Here is a 13718-nt window from a genome sequence, read left to right as displayed (position 1 = left end):
ACATATAAAACATGCCTCTCTCTAGTAAAAAAGTTTGCCAGACTTTTCACTTGTCCCCACTTTCACCCACACGTTGTCTGTTTTCTAACAGTTTTCCATCGCATCGGTTTCTTTATATTTCTCATTAGTAATGCCACCTTGTTTCTTTTGGTTAGCATGTACCACATTCGTAAAATATGCCAATCCCCATTTGTGTTGAAGCTTTATTAGGTATGTTTAGTGTGTGCTGTTTCTTTGACTTGTTTCTTATTAACAGGACAGTGAGACCACTGCTGTTTTCAGTTTTGGAACAGACTGAAAAAAAACCCTATTTTAACATTTTTTTTTTCAGTTTTCTGCAAAAACAAAACTTGTGGTTACTTTGAGAAATGAACTTGAATCCTCTTGTGCTACTCTCTTTTTTTTAACTGCAGCCAATAAACAGTTTAACCCACCATCAAACACACACACACACAGTGACCAAAGGAGTGCTATGTGTGCATATCAGACACCTGACAGCACAGAGACATCTGGCCATTTGTAAGGTCTTGATTGGATGTACAGAGTGACCTGTTTAACTGAGTGGACAGGTGTCGTGCCCCTATTAACTCGCACACTGCTTCCTCCTCTGCTGATATGAAGCTGTCATGTTGTGCCGGTAATGGGTGAGGCGTCACACATGGGAGGTGAAGTGCATCTCCGTTTTTCTTTTCTTTTTTTTTTTGCCTTTTTGCACACTAGCACCTGGTGTACAGGATGGAGGTTTAAAGAGCATGTTTTTGTGCTTTTCCCCCCCTTTTTTTCTTCTTCTTTTGACCGCACTGTTACATCAGCGATACACAGCACTGCACTGCCTTGTCAACAGGATAAGACAGTGGTAGTAAAACAAAGTAAACAGTCCCCTGATGGTAACAAAGTCCCTGTGGTGTGATTTACAAACAGGATTTCTCCTCCCTTTGCTGGCCATTCTCTGACAGGCTCAGGAAACCAAGCCTGCTGTGCCTGATAAGGAACTGGACTAAAAGAAAGCCATTAAACTGGGCACTGAACCTTCTTCCCATCCTGCCCTGTCTTCTTCAGAAGCAGGAAGACCACAGGACAGACCCGTGTGACTTTTTCTCACAGTGCAGCTGACAATAGTGCAATCAGCTGGGAACAAGTGTTGCACCATTGCCCTTTTCCTCTGTTTGTTGCTGCCATCTATTTTGACTTGCCTCCAGCACATCTATCAATTGTTCTGCATTTTCAGATGTCTGCATGTCTGGGTTAGGTGAAGAGCGCTTCAGCGTCTCTCCGAGGCTCTTCACACAGAGGGAGATGAGGGAAAAAGCTGAAGATCTGATGGGAGACAAGAAAATCTGACAGTCGAGTAAGAGCGATTTAACGCCGTGTGGACAAATGGCTTCTGCTGTTTGATATTCCTGCGTACGCTTATCCACGTGTGCCTGTGTCTGTGACTATTGTAACTCAAGCACAGGAGATGACATTTACCGACAGCACAGTACATTCTGAGCACTGATAAACACGGCGCTTCACTCAGCACCCTCTCTCTCTCTCCTACCCGCTTCCTCCTCCTCAACCTCCTCCTCCCTCACGCTGGCTCTTCATCCACCTCTCCTCATTTCTCTCCCCCGATTGTCTCTTTGCATTGTTCTGTTGTCTTTTACCACCCATCCATACATGTGCCCATCTGCCCTCCCGCACGCTCACACCTCTTCTCTTCCTCCTCCTCATCCTTCTCCATCATCAGCCACCTCTCCGTGCCTCCGTCTCTTTTCCCTTCCCTCACACCAGCTCTCACCTTTTCTCCACAGGTCACTGCTATAGCTACAAGGTTGACAGACTTGTGAAAACTAAGTAAAGAAACTTGTATTTTCAGTATAAAGAGCTTGTTATATATTGCAATTAGGCACAATTAGCTGGCAGTGTATTTGTCCTCTACTTTATGCTTCTATTGTCTTTTTGTTGTTGTTGTTGTTTTACTTCTTCTTCTTTTAATTACTTTTTAAACAGATGGTGGACTTTTACAGTTCATTCGTCCTTAAACTGTTATAATTAAAAGCCTAATTGTGATGTGAGAGCTTGCTAATTAATGGAACTTTCAATATTTCAGAACCAACATCCTAAATAACTTGAGAATATCTGCTCCAATTAGTGCATATATTATATTTATATATTTTTGCACAGAAGTAAAGAGATCAAAGTAAAGATGTCTGAATATTGCGGCATATGCTTAAGAAAGTAAAGATTTCAGAGACCTGGGTTAAAAACAGCCAGGTGTCCTTTTGTCTCATCAGTTAGGCCACTAGTCAGTCTTCGTCTCCTCATTTCCTTTTTAGCTTTTGAATGTAAACGCAACAGAGGCGGTGCTATAAAAATATAAATCTTCTGTAACTTGTTTGATGTGAACGTATAAAAATGTTCCATCAGTTCTAAATTTAGATTGGAAACTATCTATTCTGTCTGTAAGCTAAAGTAAAATGAGGCAATATTAAGGTGTTCAGAAGCTTTTGCTTTACAGTTTAGAGGAAGGTGATTTCCCACATGTGCAGCTGTTGATAACTAGGGCCAAAATATACATGTATGTGTATTAAACTAAGTTGAATGAATCTGATTTTTGCACGAAAAAGAAAAACAAACTTTACTGATGCTTTTTTTATTAATTTTTTTTAACTGAAATCCAACTTTCAGAAATATAAAATTCAAAAAAAAATTCAGGGTTTGAAACGTTTTGGCTTCTGAAGTGGGGCATGGCAGCAAAAAGTTTGGGAACCACTGGATTAGACGCAGCTATAATGTGGCGAGTGAATTTGACAAACAGAGTGTATCACAGAAGAGCCTTGTCTTATTGGTTCCGCATCATCCGTAACTCCCTCTATCTCCCATCCCGCCCTTTTTTTTCATCCTCTCACAGCTTTATGTGACTCTGCCCGTTCCTAATCGGAATGACAGACAGACGCTCCGCCGAAAGAAAGACGGAGGGAATGAAAGGGAGAACCGAGATTTTGTCACTGGAGTATTTGTGTATATGTGAATGCATAAGTTGAGTGGGTGTGAACATCCCCAGATTCACACCCTTATACACCCACCCCGCCGCACCTCCCATCAGACCGAAGTGATGCATCCCATCCCAGTTTCCCAAATTCCCAAGTAAAGACAGATGACCCACCTGAGATCTGTGTCAAACGGTCACAACTGATGCAGAAGACGGATGGTGCATCAGTTGTGACAGCACACTTTTTTCACTGGACATCAGTTTGGTAGCTTCATACAGTAGCATGGCATCCAGTCAGCAGTAACACACACGCACAGACACACACACTGGTTTCTTCTGGTCTGTGCCTCTAAAACACAGATGGCTTGAGTCAGTGTAATTACCGTGGACAATGGGTGTGGTAGCCCACTAACCAGTGCCACCACAGGCAGTGCTGCAGACACACACACACACACACACACACAGAAAATGTATGTACATGCAAAACCTGATTTCAGCGACCAGTGGAAACCAGGCAGGATTATAATTCCTGGACGGGGCGTTGAATAACCAACAGAGGTGTAATGCAGTATTTACATAGGCTGGTTGATGATGATTCATACCACTGGTGACTTGAACAAAGGCAACAATACACACATACACACACACACTCAGACGTTCAAGTGCACACATTTTTTTTCTTCCTTCCTCTTTTCCTTCTTTGACTTTCTCTTTTCATACACCCATGCTACAATTATCTTTGACTTGATTTCCAAGAAATTATTTTACATGATCAACTTCGAACACCTGCAAAGTCCCCCCACCCACTCACTCTTATTTAAAAAAAAAAAAAAAAAACTGCTTCAACTCATCAAGTAAGGAGCAACCTTGACTGAAGTGAAAAAGGTTTAACTTGAGCGACAGTGAAAAGCAAACGGAAGATGGGTTGCTAGTCTGAAAGGCACGGGTGGGTGAGAGCAGACCGGATGAAAGAAAAAGCCGGCAGCTGAGGGGACAACAAGTGCAGCAGGGTGGCGGTTAATGCCCCTCCCTCTCCTTTCCTCCTGCCCCTTCACTTGCAAACACACCACGCTCACCCACCACCAACTTCATCCATTCAAAACAGCACGAGCAAAAGAAGGCCAGAGAAAGAGAGAGAGAGGAAAAGAGAGCAAAGCTGTGGAGAATAAGGAGTGGGAGAGAGAGACGGAATAAGGGAGTCAATGGATTCTTTGTCATCAAAGAACTTGTTTATTTTCGAGCTTACCAGTCCAACAGTCAGGGAGAGACGGCCAGATATCACTCCCTCTGTCCCTGTTTTTCACCGTCTTTACCCGCGATAGGATCATTGTTTAAAAAAACACATACGAAACAACAATTTGATACCCCTGGAAGTGCTTTGGATCACTAATGTCTTCATTTGAATAAGCGGCAACATTACAGATACTTTTGCATGCCCCCCAGGCTTTGTCATTGATACTCTTAACCACCAAGTCAAATTAGTCCTGTGACGCTCCCTTTTAATCTTTGTATCTGTTTCACCTATTCTATGCTCTATAAAAGGAGGCATTTGATCTTCGTTTGATAAGTAAATAGAGATGCAGAGAGAAAATATAAGATGCAAAAACAAACAGAAAAACCTAACGAGCTGGGTTAGGCTACCTATAAGCCAAACCTAGTTCTTTTTTTTAAAAAAAAGAAAAAAGTCCAAGTTAAAAGGTTTAATTTCAACTGAAACAATCTACAGTGTCACTCAATGTTTCCTTCTCCTCTCTAAACAAGTGTTTCAAAGAACGCCCAGTGTCCAACCGTCTCGCTGGGATGTGAGGCCCCTACACAGTTATCCTCTGTGCACATTCTCCCTCCCTCTCTCCCCCAGCTGGTATTCGCACATGAGTAATGGGATTACCACAGCGAGTGGTGAGGCAGTGGAGGAGGAGAAGGGAGGGAAGGAAGGAAGGGGGAGGATGATAGTGGAGGACAAGTGAAATAGAGGAAGAAGGGGATCAAAAGGAGGGTTAACCCAGCAGCAAGAGGTCCACCTGGAAGAAGAAGAAGATGATGAAAAAGAAGGACACTTGTGTGGGAAACCGCTTCAGTTAAAATATGACATTTATATAAACACACTGCAAACTCATTTCTAAACTTCAGACTCAGATTTGCACTGACTGAGTTTTGAGATTCAGGGCCACTGAAAGAAACCCATCGTGACTTACTATTTTCATCCATGAGGCCCGAGACAGAAAAACCACACTCTCTTTCTGTTGGATTACCATGGCAATGAGAGAGCTATTCAAGAACAAAAAGCTCCTTTTGCGGTGGGTAAAGTATGGAAAAAGCAAGCGGCTAGTGCCCATATGAAAGCGGGGCGGTGGGAGTTGGAAAGAGAGGGTAATGTGAGAGCGGGTGGAAGGCACAGAGAATGTGTGTTATATTAAACCAATGTCTGGCAAGGTGTCAAGCCTGTAATATATACAGAGAGGGAGAGGAGAAGGAAGCAAAGGAAGAGGGATCAGTTAATTTAGTGCCGGGGAGTGACATTGATGGACAGGGAGGCAGAGGGAGGACTGAGGAAAAGTGAGGAGGGGGGAAAAAGAATGCAACCTGTTTGTGTGAGGAAGAGATAGAAGAACGTGAGCGAGGCAGGAAAGGTGCAAGTGTCAGGCTGGGAAGGAGAGAGAGGTACGCCTGGCCGTGTGACAGTAGCTATATTGAGCACAGCGTGTGTGTTGACACTGTCTCCTGTATCTCACTGAGGAACAAACTCTTCCTATTGGCATAGCACAGAGCTTCCTCTTCCCCCCTTTAACTCCTCTCCACCTCTCAGCAACCAAAGTGCAAGCTCACTCCACACATCCCCTTACTTTGATTTTCATATAGCCACAATGTCACCGCTACATCCGTCTTATTACCTGTTTCCACTCAGCGCGATTGCCTAAAACACTTCAGCTCAGTGTGCATTTCTATCTTGTTCCTCTTTCTGCGTCGGTTGAATTCAGTTATGCTTTATTTGCATGAATGAGAGGCAATCATTATTGTAAGAGCAGCAATTAAACACTCAGTGGAGGACAGACCTTTGCCAAGGCTTGGTCCTAGTTAGCTGTCACTTTTACAGCTAACTAGGGCTGGAGAAGGGAAAATAATGTTAAATAATGACTTTATACCTTTACGCTGATTTTCATCTCACTGTTTTGTTTTGTTTTTCCTCTGCGGGCAACATGACTGTTGTGGTTCTTCCTCTGCTCTTTGTTCAGCTGTGTTTTAAGCAAAAACACTCAGAACGGGCTGCATGCAATCTGCTCAGCACTAAAAAGCAGACTGACATCAACCACTTTCCAGGATCAGCAATAATAAGACAGTGAATATTAAACATGCAACCATAGGAAGGAAAGAAACACCTCACCAAATAGTTGGCATTATTGCTTCGTATTAGCTCTCAGGTGGGAAATGCAGCTCCTCGGCTACCTGAGGATGGCAAAATAAAGCAAGTCAACCCAGTAATGGAAAGGAGGGATTATAATTCACCTGTTTAAACTGTATCAAGGCTTAAAGTTATTAATTATTAGGGTGTGGTTGTTTTAGCTGAGAGGTGTGGCGACAGAGGTGGCTGTCTGTTAGGCTCAGAGTGGCTCAACAAGACGTCTCACCAACTTTGTGGAGCTGATCCCTTTTGGAGCACTTTAATGCGACTGTCTTACGAGTAACAAGTTATGCTGTGTGGTTAATTTCACTTCCAGCTCAAGCTCAGTTTTGTTGAGATAATCTGGTATTATGAATCTGTTTTTCTGTGCACCTCACCCATACAGTCTAAAGATGCACTGTAACAACTAAGCTCGTTAGTATTAGATCATCTTTCCAAATATGGTAATATAATTGAAACAAGGATAAAATGATGACATCTTGGCTTTAAAACAGGATTTTACAAACCAATCTGCTTGTTATGATGTATGTGATGACGTATCAGACCATTTAAAAGTCTACTATGTGCACCAACACATCAGTCCTAAAAGCATTTCACTTGTCATTTTGGCTCTGTGCAGCTTCTTTATGTGATCATGTGTAGCACACCTTTAGGTTTTCTCACAGTTTACGCTAGAACCTCTGGGTTCAGGGTGTCCCAGACAATACTGTAATGATTCAGAAATGAATTGCTCTTGGGACATCTAAGATTTCACTGTGGAGATTATAGCTGATGGATTCTGACTGACCAAATCAGATGGCAGAAACATATCAATCACTAACTTTGTTGCGAATGAGTTCATCCCTGGCAGTTTGCAGTCTTAGCTGTTTTCTTTTTGCTTATGCAAGCATTTATCTTTTCTAACTGATCACTTGCAGGTGGTTTACCTGGTAGACTAACGCCCCAATAATAATACCTACACCCCAAAGCTACTACTGCAACTTTCCCCACTACAAGACCTGTGCCTGTTTAAATTAGCCTAATGTCGCTAGCCATGGAGTAGCGCATCAATTTATGTCCACTAGCTTAACTTCATTAACCCTTCAAATCCTCTTTCATCTTTTTGTGCAAATATCCATTTTAAAACACCCCTCAGCCAGAACATGGTATGTGTCAACACGTTAGCAAGGTTGTTACTAGCTTGAACTCTGATAAGGCTTGTAAACTGTTTTTCATGGATGCTACCTTGGAAAAGAGGCACAGAAATAACTTGAAATGAAAGAATCTGGGCTGCATTTAAATTTCTCGGTGCCCAATGCTGCAGTCACACTGGGGAAAGCAGTAGCTAGAGACCACATGACACATGACACATGTTTTGCAACCATGTGCAATGACTTTGCTGGATTGTTGCCTTTATAATTGTTGCTTTCTAGGCAAGGACCTGATCTGTGACCACTTGCAGTCAGTAGCTGTCTTTAAAATGAGTTTGGTGCTTTGCACCAAAATGGAAAAAATATGGACTCAGTCTGCCATCAGTTTATGATCAAATAGGTCAAGTTGGTATTTACTTTCAATCTGTCTGTGATAATATGGAGAAAATCACAAATATGTTGCCACCTTCATATACAGAAAGTCACCATAACTTCTTACATTCAGAGTGCAGTCAGAACCTCGTGAATTTGCAACAGAAGTTAGACCTCCACAGATAGTGACGTAGTTGTTGCAAGACAGCAATTTAGCTGCAAAGTGAAAAAGGTGCTCAGGAATTAAACCAGAATACAAACGACTGGAAACCATCTCAGTCGGGTCCCCTGTTACAAAGAGATGTGTCACCCAGATGAGATGCGCTTGTCAACCCAAACAGATCAGTTGGTGGCTACAGCTACTTGCCCAGAGGTCGTGGTTGCCACAGACTTTTCCTAATTGCAAGGAGACTGTCATCATATTTTTACTCTAGCATGATGGATTAGTGCTTTTTGGTTTCTGTAACAAAAGAAGCAATTAGATATCAAATTACAAAAGAAGTTGATGTAGCTCTCAAAACGTGTGTGTTCCCTCTTTTTCTCTTCTGGCTTAGATGGAACATTTTCTGTGGGGTCCTGATTAAGTTTGTGTTCCAGAGGACAGTGTTTGAAGAGTACCTACTGGTCCGTGTCTGTGGGCTTCCGGTAAACTTCAATGTTGAGGTTTCCATTCTCCTCAATGCATACAACACAGTCCAGGAATGGCAAACTGCTATTCTTTATGTCTTCCCTGGTGAACTTTATGATGTGTCATCAACATATCTGTACCAGTGGCTAGGTACCCTTTAAAAGAGCCAAGAGCCTTTCTTTCCACTTCCTCCATGTAAAGGTTGGCTACAGTAGGTGACACAGGGGAGCCCATGGCACATCCATGTTTTTGTCTGTTCAAAATTCAGGGACTCTCCACCAATTGCTCTTAGAACTGAAGAAGGTGAAACATCTTCAAGAAACCTAAAGAAATCCAGGCACTTTTCTTTCCAAGCTCGTTAGACTATGATGACCTGGATGACTGAGAACCCTCACAGACATATTGGCTATATAAAGCACTTTGAGTGCTCTCAAGTAGAGCATAAAAGTGCAATATAAGAAGCAGCCCATATACCAGAAGTTAAGGTTCCATGGCAACTGTCTTAAGGGGTGATAATGTATCACTTTTGTTCTTATATCTTGTTTTGGTTGCCTTCAAAAAGCTAAAAGAACAAAAAAACTTATCAAGAAACAAAGTAATCATCATTAAACTGCTAACAAAACTCATCATCAGCTTGGTCCAGCCTTTACTGCTTGTCTGTTTTGTTTCATTGTGAAGTGAAATTTTGGGCTGGAGAATAATGATATGAATTTTAAAATATATGTTTTACCACAATGATTTTAAACCAGCTATCTGTGTAAAACATTTAAAAACTGTTACTTGAAACTATAGCAGTGTAATCAAAAAAATCACCCGATTGCACACGCTGGTCTTGATGAAGGTGCAAGAGGAAAGCTGGTTGTATAACCAAGATTGTACAAAGTAACTATGATAAATGGAGAGGAGGTTACCTTTTTTAAAATGGAAAGCCTGCTGGTGGTTTCAAGACAAAAGAAGATAGCAACAAAAACTCAGAAATTCCTTAAAATAGCCACGTTTCTGTCTTAAATCTGCTTACAAGATTTCATGCCAGTTTCTCCACAGGTCTCAAGGTATGTTTGTCACAAACAGATGGAGTGGTAATCACAATGACCTTTTTTAAAAGTAGAGCTATAAATGACAGATTGCAATAATAACAACATCATAACGTGAATAAAAAGATGCGCAATGAATGAATGAACAACGCAGTTTATTTTACATTCTTCATCATCTCCCCCCACACACTACAAATGACTTGCCTGCTCCCTCTCATCCATCCATGTGTGTCACAGCAAGACCAGAATTAGATTAAGTTTCTGGATCACACCCTGTTTTGTGTGTGCGTGTGTGTGTGCGTGTGTGTTGGGCTTGTACTGTATTTGTAGAAGACGTCTGGGTCAGATCCAGTAACACCCTCTGCTTCTCCCCCCCCCCCCCCCCCCCCCATATCTCACATCCTCAATTAGACATCCTCGCACCGGGCTAAGCCGGGGTCGCTCACATTGGATCTCCTAGAAGTACTTGGCCACCAGCCACTGAAATGCCCCCTCTCGCCCACCCAATACCGCACGTTCCTCGCATACAGAGAATAACCCTCAGCCCAGGACAGATGCCCCTGCTACCACATAACACCCAAAGGTCTGATTCCAACATGGATTCACATGTTTAACCAGGGTGGGAATAGCAAATGACGTTCCACACTACAATGACATTTGGAGATATTTTGAAAATAAAAAAAAAGCAACTCCAAAACAAAAACATTTTGACCAAATCGAAAACGCGTCTTCTCTCTGACGCAGAATCTGTCCCCTTGGCTGGTACCCCTCCCATCATCACCATCATCATCAGCTGGGCATGGAGACAGCAGGCCTGTAGGTGGTTCAGCTATGTGTCATACATTACATGCCAGTGCAGGGGAGGAGGACTGACACAGAGCATGTGTTACACTTGCTCAGTTTGATGTGCTCTGCCCTCGCACAGGCACCACTGTGGGTGGCATAGCTATGTGTCATAATCACCATCATCCTTTGCTTTGTCGGATTTCTCCACATACGTGCGTGCCTTTGTGTGTGTGTGTGATTGTTTTTGCGTCGCTATACTGTAGGTCCTTTTGTGGAGGTGCCGCGCTGTGGGCTCATTCACAGTGTGGGAGCTGCTGTTATACAGTGGCGCTGATTCATTTTTTCTGACCCACGTGTGCTATTGTGTATTGAGGCGGTCTGACGGTTCATGTTTTTACATCATGTAAGCCCTCAGCTAATTATCTTTGCCCTGCCTGCTGCTGAGGTCTGTGTGCTGTGTCTTTTTCTTTTTTCCTCCTTTTTTTTTGCAGTACGGCTCATTCAAGAATAGAGACAGCAGAACATGACATATTTTGCTAGATGTTTAATAAAAGTCTGAACTCAGGGTCATCTCACTAGCTTTGTCCAAGGTTTCCACCAGCTGGTTCTCGTGGCCTTCTTTAGTGGATAGAAAAGACCTTAGATAACTCCATTTGCTTAGAAAGATGACAATAAATTTAAACTTTTATAAGCAGTCTTTGAAGTTGTTGTACCCGTCTTTCACATTGCCTGCCTTGTTATATTAGCTTCATGCAATTAACCTTTTTTGGCTGGCTGGTTACGCTAGGTCATATCAAGTAACCCGGGTGTATCGAGTGCTGATGTGAAGCATTATTCATTGTCATAGCTGCCTCGTTTGTCATTTGCTCAACGTCAGTTTTGCTCTACTGTTTTTTAAAGTCGTGCTTTGTTAAAAAAAACACAAACACTACATGGTTTGCCATTAGATTTGAACACATATCCCAGAGGATGAACTGTAAATTGTCGAGCCCACACATATATTTTGTGCCCTTTTACATTTTTTAAATCATTATTGTGAATTTTCGATTATCGTTGTGATTTTATTATAACTCTAGTTTTCCTGAGCTTCAGTTCTTCTTGGTTTTTTTTGAATTTTGGTTCCTTTATTTCTGTTCTAGTTTTTTCTCATCCTTCTGTGTCTTGTGACTTTACAGTTATTATATTGTTAGTCCTTCTTCTTCTTGACTCCTACGCCTTCATGTGTCATCCGCGCTTCCTTGTCACTGACTACTCGTTTAGGGCTACCCTTCACATGTTAGTGTTTGTCTTTGAGTTACTTCCTGTTTTACTTTGTAGGCTAGTTTCCTGTTGGGTCTAGTTCTAGTTTTACTTCCTAACTTTTCCCTCCTTTATGATTTCTCTATATAGAAGCTTGTTGAATTCTTGACTGGAAAATTGAATGTTGTTGCCATACGTAAATGAAAATAATCTCACAATTTTGAATTGTGTCAGTAAGGCCTGATTTAGACTCTCTGAAGGGAAACTTTGTACACCCCACGTTGAAAACTCTGTAAGTGGTCGACCTTTTGGTCATGAACCAATGTTTTGCATGCATACATGATTAATAAAAAAAAAGATTTTTTTACTTGACGACAGCAAAAATAAATGAATAAAAATATATAAATTATGTGTGAGAAACAAGCTACCACACCTCCCTGCGTGTTTTCACCTGTCGTTAATTGCCTGTCTTCTGTCCTGTGTCCTGTTGTGTGTGTATAAGGCTTTGTCTTTCCTTTTGTCCAGATCTTACTGTACTTTTACTTGCTTGGATTCCTGGTTTGTGTATTATTGTAAACTCTGGACTTTGTGAGCTGAATAAAGGCTCATTATTCACTTATTTAAATCCGCCTCAGTGTCCTGTACATGGGTGCTTTTCACACGATAACATAAAAACCTGCTGGTTGCTGATTTTTCCAGATTTGTCTATTTGTACATGACCTTTGTTTCTGGAGTAACAAACTGCAATGCTGTTGACGTTCCTATTTGCTTCAGCTGTACATTGTGTTTAAACCTTGAGTAATTAACAAATGTTAACACTGTGACATGTTGATACTGCAGGTCTGTTAAATATCAGCATGTTGTTCGCATTTAGCTCAAAGGGTGCTTACATGTTAAGCATGATTGATTGGTACAGTGGCAGAGACACCTGTAAACAGTAACAATATGTGAAAAGTCTGATAAAGTTCATACATATAACTTTATTAAAATGTACTATTTGACATTTACAGACAATAAGGACTTCTTACACAATTTCTTGCAATTTCCAAGTAGATCTATCTGTGGATGCACAGAACACGACACACCCACTTTGAATAAATCACTAGGATAGGTTAGGGATAGGTTCCATATGAGGACATAAGAGCTAAGTAGAAAAGTATTCGATCCAGTATGATGATTTGGGCCTAACTAGAGATTTAGGCTTAGGTTGGTCTTGTTTTTATTGTTTCACTGATCTTGAATTTATTTTTATTAATGTACCTTTAACTTGTATCTAAAAGCTTTGCAGGCTGTAATCATCCATCCATCCGTCTGTTTTCTTATCTGGGTACAAGTAGCAGGGTTACCAGTGTAATGAAAAGCAGTGTAATCAAAAGCAGTGTATCAAAGCGTTCCCAAGCCAGCTGAGAGATATATAGAGATATAATCTCTCCAGCATGTCCTGGATCTACCTTGTGGACTTCTCCTGGTTGAAAATACCCGAACCTCCTTCAATGCCTCCTTTTGAGAATGAGTGAACTCCTCGGCCTATCTCTAAAGGACAGCTCTTTAGAGTCACTATCCAGAGCTCATGAATGTAGCTGAGGGTGGAAGCATAGATCAACCTGTAAATGACAGCTTAGCTTTCAGATTCAGCTCTGTTAATCACAACATGCCAGTAAAGCATTCATACAACCAATCTGTCTGCCATTCTCCTGCTCTGACCCTAAGATACTTAAACTCCTCCACTTCGGCTGAGCCATAGCCGTGGAGTTTAAGGTGCTTATTCTTGGAGGTTAAGTTCCATGCCAGTTGTGGACCGAGTGGTGGCCAGAGGGTGGAGATCCTGGTGCTCTGATCCCTGGTTGCAAAGACTGGTTTTAGGAATGTAGTTGTAATCCTCTAGTATATGATGAATACATATAACAGATCAAAACTGGTATGCTATGGTACCCCTGAACCTTTTCAACAACATTGTCACAGGAATATTCAGAATAGCCACAAATGAGTCAGTATTTCCTGTCTGGCTGTGAAGGTTCACTTCACCTTTGAGCAAATAATCAAAAAAGAAAGAAAAAAATCAAAACTCAAGGCCCACTGGCAGGCTTCTTTTTCGGTTTTTTTTTTTTTTTTCTTATCGTCTTTCTAAGCAGATGGGGCTGTCAGAACAGCTTAT

The sequence above is a fragment of the Neolamprologus brichardi genome, chromosome 11 (assembly GCF_056152115.1).
Source record: "Neolamprologus brichardi isolate AB-2024 chromosome 11, ASM5615211v1, whole genome shotgun sequence".
Lineage (NCBI taxonomy): Eukaryota > Metazoa > Chordata > Actinopteri > Cichliformes > Cichlidae > Neolamprologus > Neolamprologus brichardi.
The sequence above is the reverse complement of the archived record's forward strand: the minus strand, read 5'-3'. Positions refer to the sequence as shown.